Raw genomic sequence first — 10,499 nt, 5'->3', positions numbered from 1 at the left:
AAGGAAAATGGAGTTGCCCCAGTTGATGTTCGAATTGAAGTTCGGTATGCCATCAGAGCATATGACAATCTTTCGTGCCAGTCACGATAGTTTTCAGCTGTTTTGGATAATATCTTCTTGATATTCTTGTTTGCTGCTTCCATTGCAATACACAGCAAGACGGCTCCAACATGTGATCACACAAGCACACAAGCATTCAGGCCAATTCTTGTCTTTTCAATTAGCCAATGCAAACATGGATCGTGCTCGAATCAATGCCACATAACAATTTCACGTGATCACACACGTTGACAGTCGCTCGACTTTGTAAAACATTGTTTCAAAACATGATTTCCTTTTTAAGGCATCAAATTCATTTCTTAAACATAACCATAAAATAATTTATTTTCAAAGGTCCAAAAATCTTTTCTTGAAAGTAAACAATCAATTTAACTAGCTATATAAGCTAGTTTATGCGGCGATTTCCAACATTGGTATCACAATTTGTGCATAAAACAATCACAATTCGATATTAAAAATCCTTCGAAAATATTAATATTTGATTTTCGGAAATTAAATAATTTATTAATATAATTTTAATTTTTTTATTTAGTTAATAATAAAATATTAGTATTAACTTCCGAAAATCAATTTATTTAATAAAAGAGATATTAATAATAAAATAATTGATAACTTATCTTCAAATTAGCAATAGCTTATCACTTAAATCGGAATAGCCTATCACCCAAATAATCATAACTTATCGAACAAATACCGATAACCTATCACGAAAAGTGCCAATAACCTATCATTCATTCACCGATAGCCTATCACCGCATCCAATGATAACCTTTCAACCAATGATAACCTATCACCAAGGGTTATCTAATAATCCACCAATAACTTATCCCCTAATTACACTTAACTAACCATTAACTTAATCTAAACTACCCTAAGCAAGTTAAACACCCTAAACAAGGGATTAGGGTTTAACTTACTCGTCTAACAACGGCGACGACGCGAGGATGACGACGACGACGAGGGATGCTCATGGTGGCTTCCGATTGGCATGGCGAGCGACGAATGGCGGCGGACGGGCGCAACGAAGGGGCAGCGCTGCTAGGGCTGTTCAGCGGCAGTTTGGGGTTGGTACAGGTGGGAAATGGCGGCTGGTGGTGGCAGCTTGGTAGCTAGGACGGCGGCGGCATGCAGCGGAGACGGACGGCGGCGTTGTCCTGCCAGAGGCGCAAATCCCGCGCTTAGCTAAAACGGGCCGGCGACGATCGACTGTGGGGCGCGGCTGGGCGGTGCTGCTCGACCAAAGGGGAGCTAGGGTGGTGGTGGTTCGACGGTGGGGTGAAGTGGCGCGCGACAGCAGCTGGCTCCGGCGGAAATGGTCCGGTTGATGAGCAGCAAAGGGAGGAGCCGAGAGAAGGAAGAAGACACTAAGAAGAAGAAGAGGGACATGATGGGGTTTGGTGGGGGAGTTGGTGGTGTTCAGCCAAAAGGCGGGGGGGGGGGGGGAGGAGAGAGAGAGGAGAGAGAAAGTCAACATCATTACCCCACAAAAATCTTCCAATAAATTTTCTTTTGTAATTTCTCACTTTGTCCCCAAAATTACCACTTTGTCCTTGGCCCATGTACCAATTACGGGCCGACTTATCCTTATCGGGCCTCGTTGGCCGGCCCCCTTGGGCGTGAGGCCCAATGGGCTTTTGCTCGGTCCACTTCCTTTTCTCACGTCAAATTCCCAATTCCTTAATTCTTTTTCCAAGATTGAAATTTCCAATGGCAAACTCGTCAAATTGTGAGGCGACGTCCTATGGTTCAGGTGTGAAATCCTTGAACATTCAACGCTCAAAATCGAATCATAATTAGTGGCTGAAATCGATCAATCACAGCTATAGTACATCTCAAACTAACGGGCGGTTTTTAGGAATAAATCCTCAATAGCCTTTCCCCCTTGGTTAGTATTCCCTGAATGATCAGGTTAGGGCAAGAATTAACTAATAGAGCATCGATGAAATCACCATTTCATAAATTACCAAATTGGGTCGAATTTTCAGGATATCACAGCAACAATATCATAGTAATCATCCACGAAATATGTACTATGTTGTCAAAAATTGTTCATCCATCAGATTATTTGAACGGGTTGATCAAATGAGAAAGGACGTTTCAATAAATTTACGAAGAATCATTGTTCATCTGCAGGTTATTAGCAATTCATACACACTAGCTGGCGAGCCTAACTGAGCGAACAAATGTGCTAGGGTTGCTGAAATTTTCAGTAACCCAAAGGTTATCAATGAAGTTTCATGGTGGGAGATCCCAAAACTTGAATTTTCTATCGTGAAGTAGAAAGTTTTAAAATGGACAAGTTCATGACTTTTGCTAATTGTTCATATTAGGTATGCGATTGAGCAAGAAAAGCTCTATTGCAGACAAATGTTCAATGGCCATTGGGTTGGTTTGTTGGAGGATATCCAGGTCCCAAGGTGAGAAATTGTTTCCCAATGAATTGCCCTATATATTGATGGATGATAGGCTAAGTTGATGAGAAAATTTGTATTGTGATGCGAGGTTTTATGTTCATTTAAGGGCATTATTACTGTGGTGTTGGGGCTGATAAGGCGTGCTTATATCCTGGTATCAACATTAGTGGCACCAATGGAGAGGTGATGCTAGGCCAGGTAATATTTGACCTCCATCTTACCTGTTTTTTTTCCGAAAATGGGCAAAAAAAGCACAGAACTATTGCCACAAATACTGGCTATCGTGCAATGAGAATATGAAGTAGAACCAAGTGTGGGAATTGAAGCAAGGGACATTTATGTTGTTCCAGATACCTTCTTGAGGTGAAATTTCAATTATTTGCTCATGAAAATAATTGAATGCCATTAACGACAAACAGAATAAGTGCATACAAACAGGTTCTACAGTATTCAAATTCTTGATTGTTTATGTTGCTTATATAACAGAGAATAACTGAGCAAGCTGGTGTCGTCCTCATGTTAGATCCGAAGTCGATAGAGGTTGCTAACTTCACTATCACCATTTGCGCAATGTATTACCCCAAAGTTGATAAAAACATTCTCTTCCTTCTCAAGGTGATTGGAATGGTGTAGGATACCCCACTAACTACAGGTTCACACTATTGAAATAACATGGACTTGGTTAAGTATATTTGTTCATTGAAGGACTTTAAGAGAGCGTTCCCCGTCTTTCCTATAATATAAAATGCATGAGAGAAAAGGGAGGCTTTGAAGTGATAAAGAAGGCAATTTTGAATCTCTCACTTCGCTGCGAGGAGCACATTAGCGCCTATGGAGAAGTAAATGAGAGAAGGTTGACGGCAAGCATGAAACAGCTAACATCAACACATTTTCTTGGGTAATGCTCAGAAGAAGCATACTAGCTGCTAGTCAAATTTGAAGGTTGCCCTAATAATGAACTCAAATTTGGTTGTGATGCCTGAATTACTTGAATTGTTACGTAGGGAGTTGCCAATCGTGGTTGCTCAATCTGTGTGTACCGTGACACTGAGAAGCAAGGAAAAGATACTATAACAATGACCATACCAATCCCCTTTTGCGCTCTGTCTGAATATCAATCGAAGATGCTCAACTTTAACAGATGATTCCAGAAACACTACCGTAAGAAAACAATATATATAAGTATTCTTTATCCTTTTTAGTCTCAGTCAATTCTATGATTGCTACTAGGCAAGGAATTTTGACTTTTTGCAATCATAAAGCATTCCCATAATTTTGCTTCCTAAACTGAAGTTGAGACTTGGACATCTTAGTTCTTGTAGTGCCTCAAAAAACTTTCTGGAATGCTTCACTATTTCTGAATATTGATAAAATATACAAAGTTCACCTTCCTTGCTCAGTTAGTTAACGACTTAAAATGATATAAAGGTTACTTGGAAGACAGGCGTCTTGCCTCAAACATGGACCCATACATCTGACTTCATTACTTGCTGAAACTACAATTTTATGGGAGCCCACCATTGAGGCTGAAGCTCTTGCTACTCAGAAGCTAGCATTGAAGGTCTAAAATTCGAGCGGCTGGTAAAGAAAGGCCAAATGCATTAATTAAATCAGTGAAGACCTCCTAGCCGAGATACTATGAAACCCTTTTCCTTCAGATTTAGGTCATTGAGGGAAGATCCTCATGTAAATAAAGCTTCCCTGAAGGAGAGAAAATTAGGTGTCCAAGTTTAGACCTGATTTCCTTTACATTGGTTCCATCCTATATTAGCAATTAGTTTCACTGATTTGGGCACTTGAGTTCACCATTAGCCTTTAGTGTCATGGACATCTTCCTGTCTTTGTTTTTGCATTTACTTCATCGTAATTCATCTAACTTTTCAATGTCCTCATATGCTGAACTCATTCAATTTGACATGTCCAACTTTCTTTTGAATAAAAGGAAGTTGACTTCTGATTCAGTCACCATGAGATGCATGAGCTGGTTTCTATCTCTTCCAATATTTCATTAAGAGAACTTTGGAAAGTATAAACAGATGGCAATCCTTGGGGTCGCGCAAGTTTCTCCGTGCAACTTGGCATGTTCTTTTTATTTGCAACGCAAAGAAATGTTCTCATTGACATCAAATGTGACATCCCCAAATTTGGGCCTAGGAAGCCGAGGGTAAGTGATAAAAGAATGAGTGGGTAGTTCGAGTCGAGGGTCGGTAATGGAACGGATAAAATGGTCGGAATGAGTGTACTGAGGGTTGGTCGTGGTTCAATCGAAAGATTGTCCATGAATTGGCCTAGGGATTGATAGTGGAATGACTCCCCAATCACGTAAGTTGATTAGAGTGATATGGCTATGGATTGACCTTTCGACCATAAGGGTCGTTAGTGGGACAGTCCGGGATAACTGTGGATCAATGCCGTGTCAGCATGTGTCAGTCACGGATGATACCGCACGGCCATGTATCGGTCACGGATGACCATAAGTTGATTCTGGGGTACTAGATTCCACGAGACTACATGACAACCGAGGGTCGATCATGAGTCGTTGACGCTCGACGTGGACCGGTCGCGAATCGGCCACGAATCATTGCGTTGAGTCGGGTAGGCCATGGACGAGCCATGTGCTAAGCCATGAGCCTCGTGGCTTGGTCGCGGGCCAGGCAATGTGACAGCCGCGCTGGCCAAGGCCTTGTGCCCGGTCATGACCGGCTATTGTGCCCGTCAGCTAGGCCACGGACCGGCTACGCGCCCGACCGTGTACCAGCCATTGTGCCTGACCCTTGTGTCAGGAGTTGTGCCCGTCAGATCCGGCTCCGACCTAGTTCCGTGCCTGAGGGACTTGGCCATAAGCCATGCATTGTGCCCGTTCATGAGCCAAGGCATATGTTAAACCTATGGACCGGCCCCTTGCTCGTGCGGCTCGGCAATGTGCCCGGCGCACCGTTTCTGCAACCCGGCACGATGCTCGTGCAATCCGGCGCAGCGCCTGTATGGCCCGGCCATATGCCCGGCCGTGTGCCCGTGTGGCCCCGCAGCGCGCTCGGCCCTGTACCCGGTCAGACCCGGCCACACCCCTAGCAATCCGATTGGCCCGAACTTACATGGTTTGATTCAAACTCTTGCTTGGTTGTGTTTAGGCATATTTGGAGGTTTTTCCACACCTAACCTCGGATTGAATGGGATTATTAAGAGTGTTTTGTCACGGAAAACCCTCGGAAATCATGTGATTGAGTATGACGCGGGGTTGTGAATTAAGTGCCGATTAGTCGGTTTTGTGTAGCCCGATCGAACCAAGCTATTTACGGGTAGAACCAGCAACTTTAGAGGGCCAAGATAGGGCTTCACGTTCAGAAAATGGAAGGAACTAGAGAGCAATTGACCAAGTCAAAGCTTATCTCTTCATTAAGGCCTCTACTATTACTCATGCTTAGGTGTTCCCCCTTCATACACGCATGAAAAAGCTAAGTTGTTCACCTCATTTAATGAAGCTTGGTGACTCATGGTCACCAATTATTAGCATAAGACAAGGAAGGGAGTCGGCCAAGAGAAGGAGAGAGTCGGCCAAGAGAGAAACCGAGAAAGAGAAAGAGGGAAAAAGAGAGAAACAAGCCATTAATGACTAGGATTTTGGCAAAATCATTCATCATGTTCTTTTAGCCATTGTACATAAATGCCATTAATGTTCAAGATCTCTCTAGATCAAGGTTATCATGATACTTGACCTTGAGAAGCCATCTCATTATAACCTTGTCTTTTCTTCTTGATCTTGAACCATTATATATAGGAAGGGAGATCTCACTTGATGGAGTCCCACGCCACACAAACACACACCCCCCGCCAATCACTTCCTCTTTTCCTTGCTCATGCCCAAAGAAGTCCCCACCTACTTCCCTTTCTTTTCTTTTCTTTTTTTTCCTCTTGTGATTCGGCCATTTTGAGTCCACGCCTAAAGCTCACCGGCCGTCCTTCTTCTCTTGTTGTTCGGCCACTAGGAGACATGCCCAAGAACCGCCCGAGACTCCCGAGTTCACCACACTTTCTAGTTCTTGTTTTACTTGTTTGTGTAAGTGAATTAATATCGAGAAAGGAAGTTAAGATGCGTTGTGACACGGTTTGCTTGGATCGTTTCTCGATCACTAGGTTGATCATAGTTGGTTCTTTCCATGGTTTGCTCATGTTTCGTGTTTGGTGTTCACATGTTAAGATAGAAACTGGAACTTGGCTGTGATGTTCACATGTGGTAGCTGTCATGCCCTGACTCAAGATCACAATCGATGCTTTATGACCGACCATAACCCAATCAAGCTCGTGACTCGCGAAAATGAATTAGACGTCCCGTTCATTTTAAATCAATGCGCACGCGGAAGCAATATTAAACGAGACATCCAAAAACAACATGAGCAAACTGCGCACGTTATATTTACATGATCCGTGCTTATTTTCACAAGCCCTACCTTTGGGCCATGCAAACCATACGATATTTCACATTCCTATTTCAAAGGCTATTCTGAACAAAGCCGACTATAAATAACAACAAAACTTCGGCTTGGGTTGATCCTAGCTCCCACTACTTCTCCTTACGCTCTCGCTCCTCGCTCATCTCCGTCCCGCTTCCCGTCCGCCTAGCCGTGCTACACCCCACCCGCAGCATGCCCCAGAGCTGGCCCGCCCTCACCGTCAAAGGGGCCATTGAATCCACGTAGGGGTCCAACCCAATCACCGTTAGCCAAATGGTATCATGCCACATATGTATGTGGAACTAATTCCGCACGATCCTCGTCCACCATCACATACGTTGTGATGCGATGGTAGGCGCGGCTCTCCCGGGCATCTATCACCGTGAGTAGTTCAGCCCGCATCTCGTTGGGGTTACCGAAGCGGATTGGGGGAGATGCCATCTTGCGGACCAAAACGGGAAAAACAACTGGGAGTGAGTCGAGAGACTCAATAAGTGAAAACATATCAAGCGAGGACGAGAGGATCGCCATTAACATGAGTCGGCTCTTACCGCATCGGCATCAATAGCAAATCAATAGCAAAGTTCAAATCAAGAACAACAAGAGAACCTCATGGCTATCACATATGAACATCAAAGCCAAGTCCCGGTTTCTATCTCGACATGTGAACACCAAACACGAAACGTACGCAAACCATGGAAAGAACCAACTATGATCAACCAAATGACTGAGAAACGGTCCAAACAAACCGTGTCACAACGCATATTAACTTCCTTTTCCGATATTAGGGAATTCACTTACTCAACAAATAAAACAAGAACAAGAAAGCAAGAGGCGTGTGGTGAGCACGGAGTCTCGAACAATTCTCGGGCATGGGCTTCCTTTTTTGGCCGAACAACAAGAAAAGAAGGATGGCCGGTGAGCTTTAGGCATGGACTCTAAATGGCCAAATCACTAAGGGAAAGAGGGAAGTCGGTGGGGCTTCTTTGGGCGTGAATAAGAAGAAATGGACGGTTGTGAGCTTGAGGATGTGGGCATGAGGATGTGTGTGTGGCGTGAGGGTGCTCTCATTCACTTGGGCATCTCTATTTGTAATGGCTTTCAATTATGTGTCATTAAGAAGAAGAGACAAAGGCCATCATGAAAGGCCCTAAAAGTCTAAAGGCATTTATGAACAAGAGCCAAAGGCCATGATGAATGTGATTCTAGCATATCTAAGCCATTAATGGCTCTTAATTGTGACTTTCTCTCCCTTTCTTTCTTTCTCGGTCTCTCTCGGCTTCCTCCCCCTCTTGGCTGACTCTCTCCTTTGTTTTATGCTCATAATTGGTGACCATGAGTCACCAAGCTTCATTAAATGTGAAGAACAACTGAGCTGGTCAGAATTTATTGAAGGAGAACACCTAAGCAAGGGTAATAATAGAGGCCTTAATGAAGAGATAAGCTTTGACTTGGTCAATTTGTCCTCTAGTTCACTCTCAATGATGAACGTGAGGCCTTTCCTTGGTGTTCTGAAGTTACTGGTTCTACCCGAAAATAGCTCGGTTCGATCGGGCTACACAAAATCGACTAATCGGCACTTAATTCGCAACCTCGCATCATACTCAATCTCATGATATCCGACGGTTTTCCGCGACAAAACACTCTTAATAATCCCATTCAATCCGACGTTCAGCGTGGAAAAACCTCCAAATATGCCTAAACACAACCAAGCAAGAGTTTGAATCCAACCATGTAAGTTTGGGCTAATCGAGTTGCTAGGCGCGTGGCCAGGTCTGACCAGGTACAGGGCCGGGCGTGCTGCCAAGGCACACAGCCGAGCACATGGCCGGGCCATACGGGCACTATGCTGGGCCGAATGGGTGCTGTGCCGGGCTGCACGAGCGGTGCATCGAGCACGCTGCCGGGCCGCATGAGCAATGGGCCGGTCGAGCACGCTGCCGGGCCGCATGAGCAATGGGCCGGTCCATGTGTTTAACACATGCCTTGGTTCATGAATGGACACAATGCATGACTTATGGTCAAGTCTCATGGGCACGGAACTAGGTCGAAACCGGATCTAACAGGCACAACGCCTGGCACAAGGGTCAGGCATAATGGCTGGCACACGGCCGGGCGCATAGCCAGCCCGTGGCCTAGCTGATGGGCACAATAGCCGGTCATGACCTAGCACAAGGCCTTGGTCGGTGCGGCTAGCACATTGCCCCGGCCACGACCAAACCACTAGGCTCATGGCCTGGCACATGGCTCGTTAATGACTTACCCAACTCAACGCAATGATCCGTGGCCGATTCGCGACCGGTCCACGTTCAAGTATCAACGACTCATGGTCGACTCTCAGTTGTCATGTAGCCTCGTAGAATTCGATACCCCGGAATCAATTCATGGTCATCCGTGACTGATGCATGGACGTGCGATATCACCCGCGACTGACACATGCCGACACGATACTGATCCACAGTTATCCCGGACCATCCCACTAACGGCCCATATGGTCAAAGGGTCAATCCATAACCGTATCACTCTAATCGACTTAAGTGATCGGGGAGTCATTACACTGTCGATCCCTAGGTTAATTCATGAACAATCTTTCGATTGAACCATAATTAACCCTCAATACACTCATTCCGACCATTTTGTCTTTCCCCAGGGATTACCGGGACTACCACCTGATAGAGAAGTGGAGTTCGTGATCGAGTTAGCCCCAGGGACGAAACTGATCTCGAAAGCATCTTATAGGATGTCACTGTCAGAGTTGAAGGAATTAAAGGTTCAAATGCAAGAGTTATTGGATAAAGGCTTCATTCGCCCGAGTGCGTCTCCATGGGGAGCGCCAGTGTTATTCGTGAGGAAAAAGGATGGATCATTGAGGTTGTGCATTGACTACAAACAACTGAACCAGGTGACCATTAAGGATAAGTACCCGTTGCCAAGGATTGATGACCTGTTTGATCAGTTACAAGGGGCGTCAGTGTTTTCTAAGATCGATTTGAGGACTGGCTATCACCAATTGAGAATTAAGAAGGAGGACGTGCTGAAGTCGGCATTTAGTACGAGGTATGGACACTATGAGTTCACGGTGATGCCGTTTGGACTAACGAACGCCCCTGCAGCCTTTATGGATTTAATGAATCGGGTATTCAAGGAATTTCTGGATCAGTTTGTGATCGTGTTCATAGACGATATTCTGGTGTATTCGAAGAGTTCTGTCGAGCATGAGGTACATTTGAAAAAGGTTCTACGGACCTTAAGGGAATATGCACTCTACGCTAAGTTCAGTAAGTGCGAATTCTGGCTTCATCGAGTGGCGTTCTTAGGACATGTGATATCCTGGGAAGGGATTGTGGTGGACCCGACAAAGATTGAAGCCGTCATGAATTGGTCGAGACCGACAACAGTAACCGAGGTTCGGAACTTCTTGGGTTTAGCGGGTTATTACCGACGTTTCGTGGAAAGGTTTTCGGCATTGGCAATGCCGCTGACGCGGTTACTAAAGAAGGAAACGAGGTTTGAATGGACGGATAAGTGCGAAAGGAGTTTTCAGGAGTTAAAGCAGAGGTTGACGACCGCGCCA

The 10,499-nt window shown here is 44.9% G+C and overlaps 1 pseudogene; it reads left to right on the top strand.

Annotated features, from left to right (window-relative positions):
* The first annotated feature begins 1,062 nt into the window (after positions 1–1,062).
* Positions 1,063–4,194, top strand: LOC115663389 (glutamine synthetase leaf isozyme, chloroplastic-like; annotated as a pseudogene).
* The last annotated feature ends 6,305 nt before the right edge of the window (positions 4,195–10,499 follow it).

This window comes from Syzygium oleosum, unplaced genomic scaffold, assembly GCF_021117445.2.
Source record: "Syzygium oleosum isolate NSW1041296 unplaced genomic scaffold, Sole_v2.1 Sole_v2.58, whole genome shotgun sequence".
NCBI classification, from domain to species: domain Eukaryota; kingdom Viridiplantae; phylum Streptophyta; class Magnoliopsida; order Myrtales; family Myrtaceae; genus Syzygium; species Syzygium oleosum.
The sequence above is the reverse complement of the archived record's forward strand: the minus strand, read 5'-3'. Positions and strand labels throughout refer to the sequence as shown.